Source organism: Schistocerca nitens, chromosome 4 (genome assembly GCF_023898315.1).
Source record: "Schistocerca nitens isolate TAMUIC-IGC-003100 chromosome 4, iqSchNite1.1, whole genome shotgun sequence".
NCBI lineage: Eukaryota > Metazoa > Arthropoda > Insecta > Orthoptera > Acrididae > Schistocerca > Schistocerca nitens.
Genome location: NC_064617.1, coordinates 292,703,762 through 292,720,824, shown reverse-complemented (window position 1 = coordinate 292,720,824; position 17,063 = coordinate 292,703,762). Strand labels below are relative to the sequence as shown.

General features: G+C 41.6%; 1 protein-coding gene across 1 annotated transcript in view; it reads left to right on the top strand.

The window, feature by feature from the left end:
• Positions 1-17,063, top strand: part of LOC126252259 (MAP/microtubule affinity-regulating kinase 3-like) — a 440,781-nt gene that overhangs the window by 394,413 nt on the left and 29,305 nt on the right. The window lies entirely within an intron of this gene.

Below are 17,063 nucleotides of genomic sequence, written 5' to 3'. Positions count from 1 at the left end.
TTGGCATAATTGTTTTATTATTCTCCATTGAATGATGTAATTTTAGTAAGTACTAAAGATTTTGTGCCTGTATTACTTTAGTAATTTCACCGTTACTTAAGCTTCTGTTTCTCACTTTCGTTGATATGGATTTTCTAATGAATGTGTCTTTCTGTTCAGGAAGTTTTACTTCTGATGAAGGTATATTTACATGTACCGAAACCTTGGTCAAGAATTTTAATAAAAAAATTCTATCCTGCAACTGTTTTTGGCTGTCATCCTTTATTGTGAAGAATTTTAACAGTTGCTGCTGCAGCCATGTTTAAAATCTTGAAACTGCCGTACAACCTGAAAAGTTTACCAATAATTAACAGTTTCGTTGCGCATGGATATGTAACGGGAATCTGTGGTGGGGCGGATACACAGCAAATGATTGTTGCTTGGCACAAAAGTCGTTAGCTCATCAGAAAAATCATAAAAACCCTTCGACCGTCCTCTAATTAAAGTGCGACATGGGATGTTACGGGGATGCCCCTTTGTCATGTGCTTCACTCACAGTGGTATGGATGTAGCTGTACAATGTAGAAGTACAAATAATAATTGAACCATTTCCTTCAGGAGAGCAGAGTAGCCTTGCAAACGACAGGTCTTGCAGCCACAACGTGTTCCTAATGAACTAACAGATAAAAACAAGAGGGTATAATAATGCACCCAATATAGCGTAGACCACTAGCGAAAACAGTAATGGTTCACAGTTGATAAATATGTATGGGAATTGGATATAGCCCTAATCTCCTTGCCGGCCGGGGTGGCCGAGCGGTTCTAGGTTCTACAGTCCGGAACCGCGCGACCGCTTCGGTCGCAGGTTCGAATCCTGCCTCGGCATGGATGTGTGTGATCTTAGGTTAGTTAGGTTTAAGCAGTTCTAATTTCTAGGGGACTAATGACCTCAAATGTTAAGTCCCATAGTGCTCAGAGCCATTTGAACCAAATCTCCTTCTCCTCCTCCTTCCCCCTCCTTTGCCCATCTCATTCCCCCCCCCCCCCAAGTCTCTGCCCACCTCCTTCCCCTACATGTCTTACACTCTCTCTATCCATCTCTTCCTCCCTCATCTCTTCGTCCATATCCTCCTTCCCTTCTTTATATTCATTTCCTTATCCCCTCTCTGTCGATGTACTACTTCTCCTTTTTTTTTTCTTTTTTGTCCCATATGTGCAGGGGAGGGCTGTCAACGGCACAATCCGCCGCTCTTCAGCCGAGAGATACGACAACTAAAACAAGAATAAAATGATACATACATAAGGAGATAAAAAAGGGGAACATAAAACAGAGTAAGGGGAGAAAATGGAGGTAAAAAGACATGGACATGTAGACGTTCATGGGGGACAGTGAAAAAAGTCACCAGAAAGTTAAAAAACACAGTTGGCGATTCTTGAAACACAGAGAAGACACTGAATGCGCATGCACAGGGTAAAAGTTGGCCACAGTATTAAAAACACTCCGAAACAACACACTTAAAACCCACTTGCAGCACACACGACGAAGAGTAAAACTACCAGGTGGGACCTGCCGAGGGAAAGGTCAGAGAGGATGGAAAAGGAGGGGAGAGCATGGGGCAGCTGAGGAAGCGGCGGGATGAAGAGAGGAGGGGCAACTGTGGGTTCACGAAGAGGCAGTAGACACGTGGGGCGGGAGAGGAAAAGGGAAGACAGGGCAGGATGGAGCGTAGAGACACTGAAAGGAGGCACAAGAGATGGAGGGGGAGTAGGAGGGGAAAGCCGCTCAGAAGGAGGGAGGGGGAGGAGAGGGAGCCCTGAGGAGGAGGCAGGAAGAGGGGGTTAGAGTTGGTAGGAAGGATAGATATCAGGGCGAAGTTCATCATCCGGGAGGGGTAGATGGTGGAAGTTGTGTTGGGAAAGGAGATGGAGGGTGTGGAGATGGAGAGAGGGAGGGACACAACGGTAAAGGCGCGGCAACTGGTTGGGAGTGGAGAGGAAGGGTGACACCAGGGGGTGAGGGGGATCAAGGCGGCGGACAATATATAGTGTGCGGATGTGTTCAAGGAAAAGGAGAAGGTGGGGGAAGGGGATGAGGTCGTAGAGGATGCGCGTGGGGGACGGAAGGCGGATGCGGAAGGCGAGGCAGAGTGCATGGCGTTCGAGGATTTGGAGGGCTCTATAGAACCGGGGAGGGGCGGAAATCCAAGCGATGCTGGCATAACAAAGGATGGGGCGGATCATGGATTTGTAGGTGTGAAGGATGGTGGAAGGATGCAGACCCCACGTCCGGCCGGACAGGAGTTTCAGGAGGCGGAGGCGGTTGTGAGCTTTGTTTTGGATGGTAAGGAGATGGGGAGTCCAGTTGAGGTGGCGGTCGAGTGTGAGGCCAAGGTATTTGAGGGTAGGAGAGAGGTGGATAGGACGGCCATAAATGGTGAGGTAGAAATCATGGAGGCGGAAGGAGCGGGTGGTGCGGCCTATGATGATCGCCTGGGTCTTGGAGGGATTAACACGGAGGAACCACTGGTTGCACCAAGCGGTGAATTGGTCAAGGTGGATTTGGAGGGTACTACTACTTCTCCCGCTACTTACCTAATTTATTGTTATTGCAAACCGAACCCTGATCGGGAATAGAAGTGAAAATGAATGGCTTAATTGGTAGGAATCATTAATACTGTACATGGCGTATGAGGGAGAATTTTCCAGCTGCCGGATCTGTGAGGATAGTAGCTTTAATGACAGTATTTCGCATTGTTTTAATGTACAAACAGGTAGAATCAAAAAGTCAGCGGTAAACACAACTTTCGTGTAACCGACTGTTGGATTGTTTCCAAAAGCTCGAAATGTCACGTTTGGCTGTCTGTTTTGTCAATGTTCCAAGTTATTTTGGCCGTAAGCCAGAACTGAGCGAGTTAAACTCGACTCTGTTTATTGTTCCCAAGTGATAATCGATTGTGCTTGAGAAATATTTATTCGATTTGCCTCCAAATGCTGTCTACGCACTTCATCAGTCTCATTGACTCGACGATCGTGTAGATGGTCTGCGTTGTGCGTACGCCGACAGATATTTCGACGCCTCACTGGTGACACTCTTTCCAAAAACACAAATCACAACATGAAATCAAATGAATGTTTGCAACATAGCAAATAATCATGAACTGTCATCAATTAAATCTTTGCAGCACACCAAAGAGATGATCACCAACGATAATACACTGAAATGTCGCTTTCAACTTCATTCTTTTACGCGAAATATCAATCTTCAATACGGAATTTCAATATGAAAACATGCGACAGCAGTACTATCAAACTGAACATCACATTTTTTTGTTTTGAAATCATGTGACAACACAACCTCAAACCGATCGTCACATTTCTTTCGTTGAGTCGTTCTCAAGTGATGATATTTTATACATGCGATGATTGATATTTATTTATATAGATGTGAAGGTATTCTGCCGAATAGACAGACAACATCTGTGATGAAGAATGGACGAAAGACGATACTCCAGTCATATCGATTCGTATTGGAAGATTATGTATGTATAAATCTCAAAAATATCTGGTAAAATCGAAGTAAGCAAGGGATTAGACAAGCATCTATCTAAAATCGTCATTTATGACAAATAAAAGGGTTTAACTATTTTGGAGATTAAATAAGTTATCTAGAAGATCAAGGCGTAAGCAAAAACATTAATAGTCCAGTATACGTATCTGGGGCACTGTAAACAGAAAAATGGTTCAAATGGTTCTGAGCACTATGGGACTTAACATCTGAGGTCATCAGTCCCCTAGACTTAGAACTACTTAAACCTAACTAACCTAAGGACATCACACACAATCATGCCCGAGGCAGGATTCGAACCTGCGATCGCAGCAGCAGCGCGGTTCCGAACTAGCCTAGAACCGCTTGGCCACAACGGCCGTCCTGTAAACAGAACTTTAAAAATAAGATGAGGAAAAAAATAAAATTAATAATAAAATATGACTGTGAAAGGATGCACAAAATTATGAGAAATAAAAATATTTAAAAAAAAAAACGATTCAGTAGATGAATATAGAGATAGTTGGAGCGCTCCTGTGGAACGAATGTCAGAGCGGCGACTACCACTACAAGCCATGAAACATGTACCATAAGGTAAAAGAAATCTTGGAAGAGCCAAGAAGAGATGGCATGAGTAAGGCTAACCCACGTAGACAGAACAGGCATCACACCTAATCCCTGAAAGTGAAGAAATAATAATTACGACAGATAATCATGATGATGAAAGTAAGTGTAGATTATAACGTCTAATCCCTGAAAACGACGCTAGTGCTTTCGCTGCTGATGATAGATGTAGATGTGGAGCAACTGTATAGCAACTGGACGACAACGTGCACAATCGTGTGTCGGCAGGCACAAATCTCGACTAAACAGGTCACCTGCGGACATTCGCATTTCAACAGTCACAAAGGAATCTTCATTAAAGCACTCAAAATAGTGCGAATTATCACCAACTGCGCGCAGCATTTTACTGAGACTGTAGATAACAACTTACATAACGGACTTGAGTCCTTCACGAGAAAGTACGAAACTGGATGTGTCATGAATGAAATAATTAGTTAAATTAATAATGGAAATTCACAATTATAGCCAATATGTTTCACTTACCTTAAAATAATACCTGTTCTTCTAGTGATGCAGAGCACTTTCTTCATATGTCGAGGCGTTAGACGTTGGAGCAATTACAAGCGGTGTGTCATTAAAACTTTATTCTCATTCTATAAGACTTGAAAAACTTTCCCTTTTTCAGATTTAAATGTAGCGCGCGGAGGTTTCCATTCAATAATCTGCCTCCGATAATGGGGTGTGATCAATATGTACGGGATGGAAACAGAATCTCTTTATATATAAGGCCGCTTTTTTGTTAACGTAGCCATCTGATAGGGGATAAAAAATGGTTCAAATGGCTCTAAGCACTACGGGACTTTACATTTGAGGTCATCAGTCCCCTAGACTTAGAACTACTTAAATCTAACTAACCTAAGGGCATCACACACATCCATGCCCGAGGCAGGATTCGAACCTGCGACCGAGGCAGCAGCGCGGTTCCGGACTGAAGCGCCTAAAACCGCTCGGCCACAGCGGCCGGCGATATGGGATAACGTGAGTAGAAAGCACGCATATGGCCGCCTGTTACGGAGTCTCTGCGGCAATTGTTGGACTGTATGCGCAATCTTGCAACTCAACGGAGTAGTCGAAGTGAAATCGCGAGACTCGCCGATTTTCACGAGACACTCGAGTGTAGCTTTTTGTAATATGCGCCCACCTCCGTGCGCCTTTTACGTTAGAAGAGCATTGTCGGACTGTTTCGGGAAGATGTTGCGTAGCAGCTATAGCCAAGCAGCGCAACCGGCGTATGCATCAGCATAAGATGTTTGCTTATCAAACCATGTAACAGAAACGTATCAAAGCCTGTCGTCGCAAGCAGCGTAGTAGCGAGTGGATTAACTGTAATTGGAATGCACGAGCAAATCAATGCGGCCTTGATTCACTGTCATCTATTGTCCTGCTGAATCACTCAAAGTTAAGCCGTACCATTTCAGCGACCAAGAATTAATTGAAATAAGTGAGATGTTTGATCTTTTAAAAATGGTTCAAATGGCTCTGAGCACTATGGGACTCAACTGCTGAGGTCATTAGTCCCCTAGAACTTAGAACTAGTTAAACCTAACTGTTGTGTCTAGACCATACAGCCCAGACACAATGCTGTAGCCGATAGGGCACGCAAGGCTAACGCAGACGGGCGTGAAGTCTGGAACATGAGACTTATAAATGCACTAAAGAAAAATACGTAGCTTTTTTAATACTTAACTTTATTCTCTTGTTGGAATACATCTCTCCTGCATACTCGTAAGCTATTGGCACTGATACAAATGGCGCCTTGCTAGGTGGTCGCCATTTAACTTAGCAGAGGGCTATTCTACTGTCTATCTCTCGGCAAATGAGAGCAAGGCTTAGCACGTCCAATCGCTAGCTATGTTGTCCGTACAACTGGGGGCGAGGTCTCCTCAGTCTCTCGAGACCTGCCTTGTGGTGGCGCTAGGTTTGCGATCCCACAGTGGCGACACGCGGGTCCGACATGTACTACAGGACCGCGGCCGATTTAAGTTACCACCTAGCAAGTGTGGTGTCTAGCGGTGACACCACACTAACTAACCTAAGGACATCACAAACATCCATGCCCGAGGCAGGATTCGAACCTGCGACCGTAGCGGTCTTGCGGTTCCAGACTGCAGCGCCTTTAACCGCACGGCCACTGCAGCCGGCGTTTGATCTTTTAGAGAAGGGCTAAGCGATGGCAAACTCTCCAGTGGATGCAACTTTAATAGTAAAATTACCGAAGTGTTTGTGTGTGGTAGGCACGGTTAGGGTGTGTAGTATTGACTGCGAGCAATAAACTACTAAACTGGACTTCATTAACGGCCCTAATTTCGAAATTCCCCTATAATTTATTTAATTTAGATTAAATGTGAGTGCCAATAGTTTTTTTTATAATTTATGGGCTTTCGAGACTGCCCATGCAGCCATCTCAACATTGGGTACGACAGTGCGTAACGAGACTTCAGAACATTCATTATGGTCAAGCCGAGCCCCGCGGCTGCAGCAATAGTTAAAGTTCATAATAGACCAATTTTTCTTTCAGGCAACAACAGCTTAGATTTTTAAGGAGCACTCTCTCTCTCCCTCCTTCCCACTCTCTCTCTCCTCTCTCTCTCTCTCTCTCTGCGTGCGTGTGTGCGTGTGCGCGTGTTTGTGTGTGTGTGTGTTTTGCATATCGCCCTCTGACTTGCATAATGGCGTAAAACGACAGTACATACGAGTCGAGAGGTGCTTCAGCGGCCATCTTCCATTCCTTGACCACTCCTCTCAGACTCGTGAGGACTCTCCTCTCAGACTCGTGAGCGCTACTGAGAAAATAGTTGAAGGAGAAATAGCGCACACGTTTCTAAAGCTAGTATTAAAGGTCGGTAAGAAAAGAGCTGAGACCGTATTCGTTCACATATTAGCCAGCTACCCTCTTCACGAGATGTACCAGCAGACAATCGTCGTATTTTGATCACCATAACGTAAGCTTGGATTTGAACGATCTTACGCGAACACTTGTCAGAAGGTTTTGCGATGTTTAAGTACAGAAAATTACGAAAAATGTTAGAATTATATGCGCAAACACTAGCAGATCAAAGTTTACAGACCAGTGATGAACAAGTCTGTACTGATGTGCAGCTTACTATGAAAGACCACTCTAGCGCTCGCAATCAGTAATTCATGGTCTCCATTATAGCCAAGTCCGCAATACACGAACAACAAGTTCAATGACTCATGTCTCTTTTATTATTTTTATTTATTTTGTTTTGTTTTGGTTTTATTATTATTATTATTCGCGTAACAACTCATATATTAAATGAAATATGTTACTACGAAAAGAGACCCGAAATACCTTTTAGTGATGCTGTGCTATGCCTTTCTTTAGATCATTAATTTTCAGCAAAACAAAATGTATTATGTTCCAATTGTTCTGTATCTGGCTTTCAATTAAAGCAGTTATAGTACGCAATGATTGTTCAACATCATAATTCTGCAGTGGATTTTTGTTAATAGTGAAACAACAATAAGTACCACGGCTAACATGAGACTATTATCGGAGAAAAATGATGTTTTTACTATAAGGTTGCCAGACCAGAACTACGCACAGCAAGATTTCTTTCATGTGATGAAAATAAATTATCTCTTTTCACTATTAGTACTATATTATCAGCAGCCCGCGTCAACCTGTAAAGCACATCATAAAATCTGCTGCTCTGCTCTGCAGCTTCGAAAGCTGAAAGAAATAATTTTTTACTTCACTATTACCTGACCGCTTCTTTGCGGTATGATAGATTTCATTTACTGCAATTTAAATGAACCGCGGCAGCGGCTGGCTCGTTCGTAGCGCCGCTCTGCACCACGAATAATATTTAAACAACCGAAAATTATGTACTTTTTTATTATTTATTTTAGATAATATCTGTGTCGGCGAGTACTGAAACCGCCACAGACGATAAATATCAAACAAAGATGAGAATGTGTGACTAGTATAAATGTCTCAAAGGGATGGGATAAAACACCAGGGAAGCTTGACAGAAATTATAATGCAAGGTTTCACTAAATAACTCTATTCAAAACATTTAAATATCTTAATTATTACACACCTTTTTAACATCTCGCTTAATGGCGTCCCTCTTACAAACTTGACAAAAGAATGCTACGCTAGCATACAATATCACGTCACAGGCTATCCTTCTCACGTAACTCCAAGAAGAAGACAGAGAAATTAATGTTCGTTCTGTATTATTTATACTAGTCACACATTCTCATCTTTGTTTGATATTTATCGTCTGTGGCGGTTTCAGTACTCGCCGACACAGATATTATCTAAAATAAATAATTAAAAAAGTACATAATTTTATACAATAACAAAATATGATACACAATGTTTTCTTTTTATCACATAATATGTCTTTTGCTAAGAGACATTACAATGCCCCCTGGCAGCAATTGACTAACGTTAAGAATGTTCGGCAATATGCTGCCACTAACGTTCGTTTTGTCATTGTCTGTCAGCTTATTTGCAATATTCACTATTCACTTGTTTGCTATTTTGCACTACAGTTTTAATCACACTCTTTATGGTTTTCTCACACTTTGCGAGGTGACCGTAAACCTAGTCCCAGGGTCATTACAGTTTTTTGGCTCCCCCATTCGGGCTACGTGCGGTCACAAAACCTGGGAAAACTGCGCCGGAGCCATGGTCATCTCGCCTGGTTTGTCTTAAAACACAGTTCGATTGTTCATCAAAAAAGGTTGGAATTTATCCAATGTTCACAGATAACAAAGGTTATTTATGACAAAATGTTAAGGGGATACGGAATCGGATTTTGGGTTAAAAAATCGAATTTTTTTTATTGGCGTATTATATTCTGCCATGTTTCCTCTTTAAAATGACGTATCATACATAGCTCTACTACAATTATAACTATTTTATTTTTATATATTTGTGAGATCGGGTATTGCGCTTTAGTTATACACGCCTCTCGTGGCTGACCATGAACTTTTTGGCAGTACCTTTAAAGTGACATGAATTCAAATATCCCGGTTTCCAGCGACTATTTATACACTAGTTGCCCGAAAATGTTTCTCTCTGGTTTCCTCAAGTTACTCTTTGACTTTGTGGCGGGACTGTTTTGTAAACAGTGTGATATAAGAAAGTAGTTGTTGTTGAGTTATTTCGTATTTAGTGCTTCATTTTTCGCAGTGAAAATGCCTAGAGCTAAAGCAAAAGTATTTAAAAAGCGTGTGAACTGGCAAAAGAAAAGAAATAATGATTCATTAGCAAAGCAAAGCAGTTCATCATCATCACTGTTGGAAAATGTGAATCCACTTATTACTGATTTGCCGAACGAACTTACACCAAATGAAAACAGTGCTTCTCATAAAAAACTAAGAGATTTGGAAGAGAAATATAATTTACTTGATAGAGGGAATGAAGTTTTTGAACTCATTGATACGAATATATTGTGTGAAGCTCTTGAAAACAGTTTGTGCTGCAAAAAATGTCATGGAAACGTTTCTCTGAAAGTAGAATCCCATGTTGGCCTGGCTGCCCAGTTTAATTTAATATGCAGTGTTTGTAAATACAGCTGTAAGTTTCCAAGTTCGGTTTCAGTAACTGTAAATAATGGATACAAGAAAACTGAACTTTATAGTGTAAATATTAGGTTAGTTTATGGATTGCGAGCAATTGGTAAGGGCAAAGCAGCTGGTGATATGCTATGTGGTGTTCTAAATCTTCCAAGTGCACCTTCAAAGTTTGAAGCTTACAATTATGTACTAGGATCTGCAGTTGAAGATGTAGCACAGAAGTCAATGCAGGTTGCTGTGGAAGAAGCAGTGGAAGAAAATGACGGCAGTCGTGACCTCACAGTGGCGTTTGATGGCACGTGGCAGAAAAGGGGCCACACCTCCAACAATGGTGTTGTAACAGCAACTAGTGTTGATACTGGCAAGGTTATTGATGTTGCAATAATGTCTAAATACTGTAGGTGCACAGGCAGGCTGAAAAATGAACACAGTGATGACTGTATTGCTAATTATTATGGTAGTAGTGGTGGCATGGAGGTTGCTGGGGTGAAGAAAATTTTTCATCGCTCTTCACAGTGGTATAATGTTCGCTATGTCAAATATCTGGGAGATGGTGACTCTAAAGCATTCAAAGAAGTTTTGGAAAGCAAACCATATGGGAACAGTGTAAATATAAGCAAACTTGAATGTATAGGACATGTGCAGAAGAGAATGGGTGCCAGGCTGAGAAGGTTAAAATCAGTTATGAAAGGGAAAAAACTAGATGATGGGAAAACCTTGGATGGCAGAGGAAGATTGACTGATTCCATAATAGACCACATTCAGAACTGCTATGGCCTTGCAATCAGGCAAAATACAGGCAATCTTGAAGAAATGAGGAGAGCTATATGGGCTTTATATTTCCACACCGCATCCACGGATGAGCATCCACAACATGGTTTGTGCCCCAAAGGTGAAAACAGCTGGTGTAAATACAATAGGGGACTAACAACAGGAGAGAAATACATTCACCACCACAGTCTACCATCAGCCATCATGGCAGAAATAAAGCCCATTTTCAGAGATCTGGCTGACAGAAGTCTTCTGATGAAATGTCTTCACGGAAAAACGCAGAACCCCAACGAATGCTTGAATAGTGTGATATGGCATCGTCTCCCAAAAACAGTGTTTGTCGGAATTAATACACTACATTTTGGTGTGTATGATGCTGTGGCAACCTTCAATCTTGGAAATATAACTAAATGCCAGGTCCTTCAAAAGTTGGGTATGTGTGTTGGTTCCCGTACGGTACGTGCTATGTTCTTTTTAGATCAGCACAGACTAAGGCATGCTGATAATATAATCAAGACATTAGTGAAAAAAGCAAGACAGGTGCAGAGGGGTGCCAAAAGAAGACTTGAAGATGATTATGAAGACTGTGAAGGGGGTATTAGCTACGGATCAGGAATGTTTTAATCTTCTTTCTCCGTTTCCCGTAAGTTTACTTTTTACTTCATCTAGGAACATTATCTCAGGTACTGGTCAACCTAGAAGTCTGAAATTTTTATGACGTAGTGACATAGGTCCCTATTACATACTGAAACAACGATTTTTTAATTACTTGATTTACAAAAGACTTAGGGGTGATAGTCTAGTAAAAAGCGATGGAAAAAATTTACTTAAAAATAAATGTACAATATCTCTGTAAGAAAATACTTTGACAATAAATTGTTGTTTCAGTATTGTTGTAACATATGAATGCACATACAGTAAAATTTTTACCTCTCTGTCTCCAGTAGTTTGTGAGAAAATGTTCCCTATAGTAGGCATATATTAACATTGCGGGGATAGGTGATTCCGTATCCCCTTAAACTTTTAGTCTCCTTGTTAAAAATGTACCTTCTACACTCTTTCACATTTGTGTTCTGTGCCACACTGAAAGTCAATCATTAAATAGTTTTACGGTAGTGTAATGGATTGTCTCTGCACTTACTCACGACAAATGTTCTACCATGGTATGTCATTCGTGTCAGTTTGCTTCACTAATATGACGAAAACATATAACATATATCACCGAACAAATGAATATTTTGAGTCTATACACAGTAAACTAAAGAAAAAAAATGTTTGTCACGTAATTTCGTGTCCAATAAATCGTTTTCATATTAGTACATTAACAGCGTAGTTGGTAAAGTTCGGTTGCATGTCAACAATGTTGTACGGAGCGGGCGGCGCGAAGCAATTGTTGCGTAGCGTCGTCTGGAACGCGGCGTGCCAACGACCGCTGGGGTCGACGACCTGCTCGCCGTTAACAGCGACGGAATGTTGGGGTGGCGCCCGAGCAGTCGCGAACCGCGCCGAACCATTCACCAATGTCGGCGTGTTGCAGTGGTTTCCCGCGACCGGCTGGTTGGCGGCACGGCACCCGTCTCTGCTTCTCCGCATGGCTCCCCGTCACAATGCATGAAACAAATATTCCACAACGGTGTACTGTCTTTAAGGATACAGATTATTCGCTGTGGAAGAAAATGCAACTTGGTTAAAAGCGTTTATTGTTCAGTAAGCCGTCGCTTCGCTGGTATGCACAGGATGTTTTGGCGTGATAACAGGTTTCTTGTGGCTTCGCAAGTCAATCGCATTGTGGCACTGGTATTCAGGGTTCATCACACATACGTTGTACTACACACTTTCATTTGTTCTCACGGTCGATACGCTGCCAGAGCGTCTCTCAACACGCGAAAATGTTTCGGTTCACACACACTAAATGTTTCCGTCGAGCGATGTTTGTTTGAATCGACTCCGAACGGATCACTAACTACCGGTTTTACACACAGTAAATTTATTGTTCGTTGAGCACTGCACTATGACAGTTAGTCACTCAACACTTGACTTATACCGACGTATATATTGGTGCAGATACAACAGTCATTTTCTGTCCCTACTACACACAATATTCCGTCCTTTCCTAGATTGTTTATGCACACAGTTTATTTTTAATGCATATCAACTGTTCTCAGCATAATCACTCTCATCTACATTGAGTCCATTGTGTTTACCATGTCATTACACACTTTTAATACTATTACTAGGCATATATGACTTTTTTGTAATTATTTAAAGGTGTGTGATTTTTGGTACATAGCCTTTTTTTTCCTTTTTCAGTGTAGCTTGCCAGGTTATCACCCATCAGGCAAACAGATTTTACCATGTGCATGACAGCTGGACTTGGGCATATTGCTCAATAAATACTTCATTTAGTACTAGTATTATTTTTAATGATCTGTCCTACAGGACTACAGTGTAGTTTCCGCGTTGTTTGACTTGATTCGCGTACCGCGTAATTAATATTCAAGGACGTGTACCAAGTACACGGGCTTCAATTGAAGCATCGATACATACAAAGCGTAGGTTACGCGGAACGGGTTTGTTTTTGATTGAATTCTGCTCCAGTGTCGTTCTCAGATCACTATTGGCAGTAAACGTTACATCACATAATTGTTTCGTACTACAAAGTCAAATCACATAATTGTTTCGTACTACAAAGTCAATTTTTGTCCATTAGAGACTCTCTCTCAGGGTTCCTTAATTCTAACACAATTATACCTGTTACATTACTATATGAGATGTCATCATTAATTGTACTTACTTACTACAAATGAAAAATTATTATTATTTTATCAACAAAAAGATTGTTCATTGCTTGATGAGCATATAGTATTTTAATGACACTAATTGTCTGTAAACAAAGTCTTCAGTTTGCATGCTATTGCTCAGTTTACTGATTCTACTTTCATGCTATGCTTACTTATTTATGTTTTACTTCCTCAAAATTTTAAATACACACAAATTCTTTCTTAAAGCTAACGTACTTATACTCTAAAACATAATTGAAATCTTCTCATAACTACTACTATTTACATCTGACATGTCACTGAATAAATAATTTTACAATCCCACTCTAACATCTTTCAAATCTCTCTAGCCACTACTTCCTTCCTCGACCAAGGGATGGAGTAAGATGCGCGACAGTATGTATTGTGGGGCATGACCTCTATGTGATAGTGGTACCCCTTGACTATTCCTGGTCGGTCGGTAAATACCATGGTATATTCCGATAGCAGCTGCGTCAACTGTTGCTTTTGTATGTTGCTTAAACTTTCAGATTCCTGTACTTTGGCTTGAAATGCATCAACATTTGTTTCAAAATTTCTATCTTCTATACTCGGATAATAGAGATCCGTCACAGGTGAATAATCATTGAGGTGTAGTACCCAAGGGTTCCTACATTTGATATTAATTCGGTTGCAACACGGCACAAGTACCTCCTTCGATTTCATCATAGACAACTCAATCCTCCTACCTTTATTAACTATGCTTAGTTTTCCCGAGGAGAGGTCGATCACTGCGTCCCTCTCACGGAGAAAATCTACTCCCAGAATGCAGGCCACCCTTAACCCTTTAACAATGAGGAACGAGCTCACTATGGCTTCGCCCTCCTTACAAATCTTCACCTGCACCTGGTACTTAACTAATTGGCTCTGTGCACTTATAGCTCCAGACACCTTGCAATTATTAACCGGGAAAGTCGGTATGCTACGTCCCTTCCCCAGCGCTTTAAACAATTCTGTACTCATTACACTCACTGAGGCACCTGTGTCGATGATTATATTCACTGCAACATCATTGATTTTCGCTTCTATTACGGCTTGCACATTTTCGTTGCTATCTTTCTTACATTCATGGGGCTCGGTCAGTAGATCTTTATCCATACTGATACCGTCGTTGTATCGCAGCATATGTATTCCAGGCATATTATTGTCATTGGTGTTGCTCTCACTCCACCCCTCGGCCAGCGATGGAGAGCATATCGAGGCCGATTCTAGTTTGTTGGATGGCTTGCTTGCGAGGTACTTGGACGGCTATTGTCCGCGACCTCTACTATATTTACGTTTTGATTTGTAGGCCGCCACGACTGCGCAATAGGCGCGTTTTGCAGTGGTGGTCTGTTGTTGTCGTACCGGTCATTACCTTGCCGTTCTGGGCTTGGTCGCTGATTCTGATTCCAATTGAGATTGCTGTCGCTGTATTTGCTATGCCACTGACCTCGCTCATTTTTCCAGCGGTTGGTCCCTGGCAGTCCGGAATCGTACCGGTCGTCAAATCGACGCTTTTTATTATGGGACGGTTGCCCATACCCGTTCTGACTTCTCCCATTATTACAATTTTGCGAGTGCTCTTGCCGCTTGTTACCACCCCCACCATTTCCATGGTTGTGGTTTTGTGCTCTATTATTTCTGTCATGTTTACACCCTGATCCATTATTCCGCGAGTGATCACACGCTGCTTTTGCGTCTTCCTGGATTAAATCTATTGAATCTAGAACAGACAGGAAATGTTCCATGTCGCTCTCTGGTACGTGTATTAATTTCTCTTTGATATGAATGGGTAAATGTGATTTTAGGAGTCTTATTATGTCTCTTGGTGAGATAGGCTCGTCCCAGTAGCGCGTTTTGTTTATATATTTCTCGAAATACCGTCTCAGATACCCAAGACGGGGTGAGTACAGTTCGGGATTGTATACTTCTTTTCTTAGCCGCTCTTGTATACATGGCGACCAGTATTTCGACAAAAACGCCCTTTCGAATTGTTCATACGTCATGCAGCTGTCTGCTACTTCCGTAGCCCACAACGCTGCATCACCCTGAATGTATGACATTACGTATTGAATTTTCTGTGCTTCGTTCCACACACTAGGCAAGATATTTTTAAAGCTTTTTATGAATACTACTGGGTGTACTGACTTCCGTTCAGTAGTAAACGTTTGAAACTGGCTATTTTTTATCAAGCTTTCTTCAACCAATATTTTTGGACTATACTGGTTTGCTCCTGGGACATAGGCTGTGTACTCCGAACCGAAGCTACAGCTCTTCGCATTATCGCCTAAAGATTCACCATTGTTGCGTCGCGTATAAGTTTGTGCGTTTCCAAAAACATTGGCTGTTGGCGACATAGTTTCATGTTCAAGATGTTTGCTGCTCTGTGCTAAACCCTTTTCCAAGTCGGATATCCGTTTGTTAATATTCACTTGCCACTGCGGAATATCCTCACTGAGTATTTGTTTGATGGTTTGCACGTCGTTCTGTACCTGACTATTTACTGCGGTACTGAACGATTCGGAATCTCTATCTGCCATGGCTGCTTGTACCTTAGAATTAATATTTTTGTCGATCTCACTCTCCTTCGCTTCTAGCCATGAGTTGAATTCGGTTTCAATTTTAGTCGCTTGTTCGTTCCACTTCTGCTCTACAAGCTGTGTGGAATCTATTTCTAGCTTTTCTAATCGGTTGGCTAAGACACCTATCTCGTCTACCATGTTAGTGTTTGCTACTTGCAGGTTGTTGACCTGTACAGTCAACTCCTGCACGGCCTTAGGTATCGACTCATAATTCTGTTTCATTCAGGCAATGTCTTTTTTCATAATTTCTAACGATTGCACAAGTTGCTGGTCTCGCTCAGCTAGCTGGCGATCTCGCTCAGCTAGCTGTTGCGCAAATTTTGACTGGTAATCCAGCACGCGCTCTAATATCGCCTGAAGTGAATACCCACCAGGCAGATTACCACTCTCTGGTTCCTGCTTTTCTGGTGGTGGTCCAATTTCTTTATCTACATCTCCTTGAGCACTGGTGGACGGTGGCACCACTTCCTGTGCCCCTGCCCACACATTTTCGCATGGTATATCCTCAAAGAGAGTACTTGTACTGCTTAATGCACCCGTTTCTACATTTCCTGCACTAACTAATGGCTGTTCCTCAGTATCCATATTGCTCGGACGTTGACTACGCAATTTAACCATATTCATAAATTACCCACTCGAACACAAGATCTGACAGTTTTGCCACTTGCACACAAAATATGTTAATTTATCTACAATACACTGCACACTAAAAATTACTATCTACATTCAACTTTGCCCTGTCATAAATACTAACGTCAAACTACGCACACCACTAGCGATATGAGATCACTTCACTGGAGTTAAGCTTCTACAAACAGGACAACTACACTGTAGTCTTACCTTTAGTTTATCTGATTTCAGGGTTCGGCTGCCCCCGGATTATGTAGTCGTTACAGTTTCTCAGTACTATCAGGATCGTTTCCTCTGACTCGCTTGCAGTGGTGCGTTTTTTCATGAAAGAATTTTTGTACATTCATTAATACATGGCATTAATCATGATACACATACATACATTTATCACTAAATACATGCATGTATATAACAATAGACAATGAAAGAAAACACATAAAACAGTTATTTTCGTGGCCACTGCAAATTCGGGCCCCGCGTTTTTGGGCGACAGTTTTTCTTCTCGTCTCTTTTATTATTTTTATTTATTTTGTTTTGTTTTGGTTTTATTATTATTATTATTCGCGTAACAACTCATAT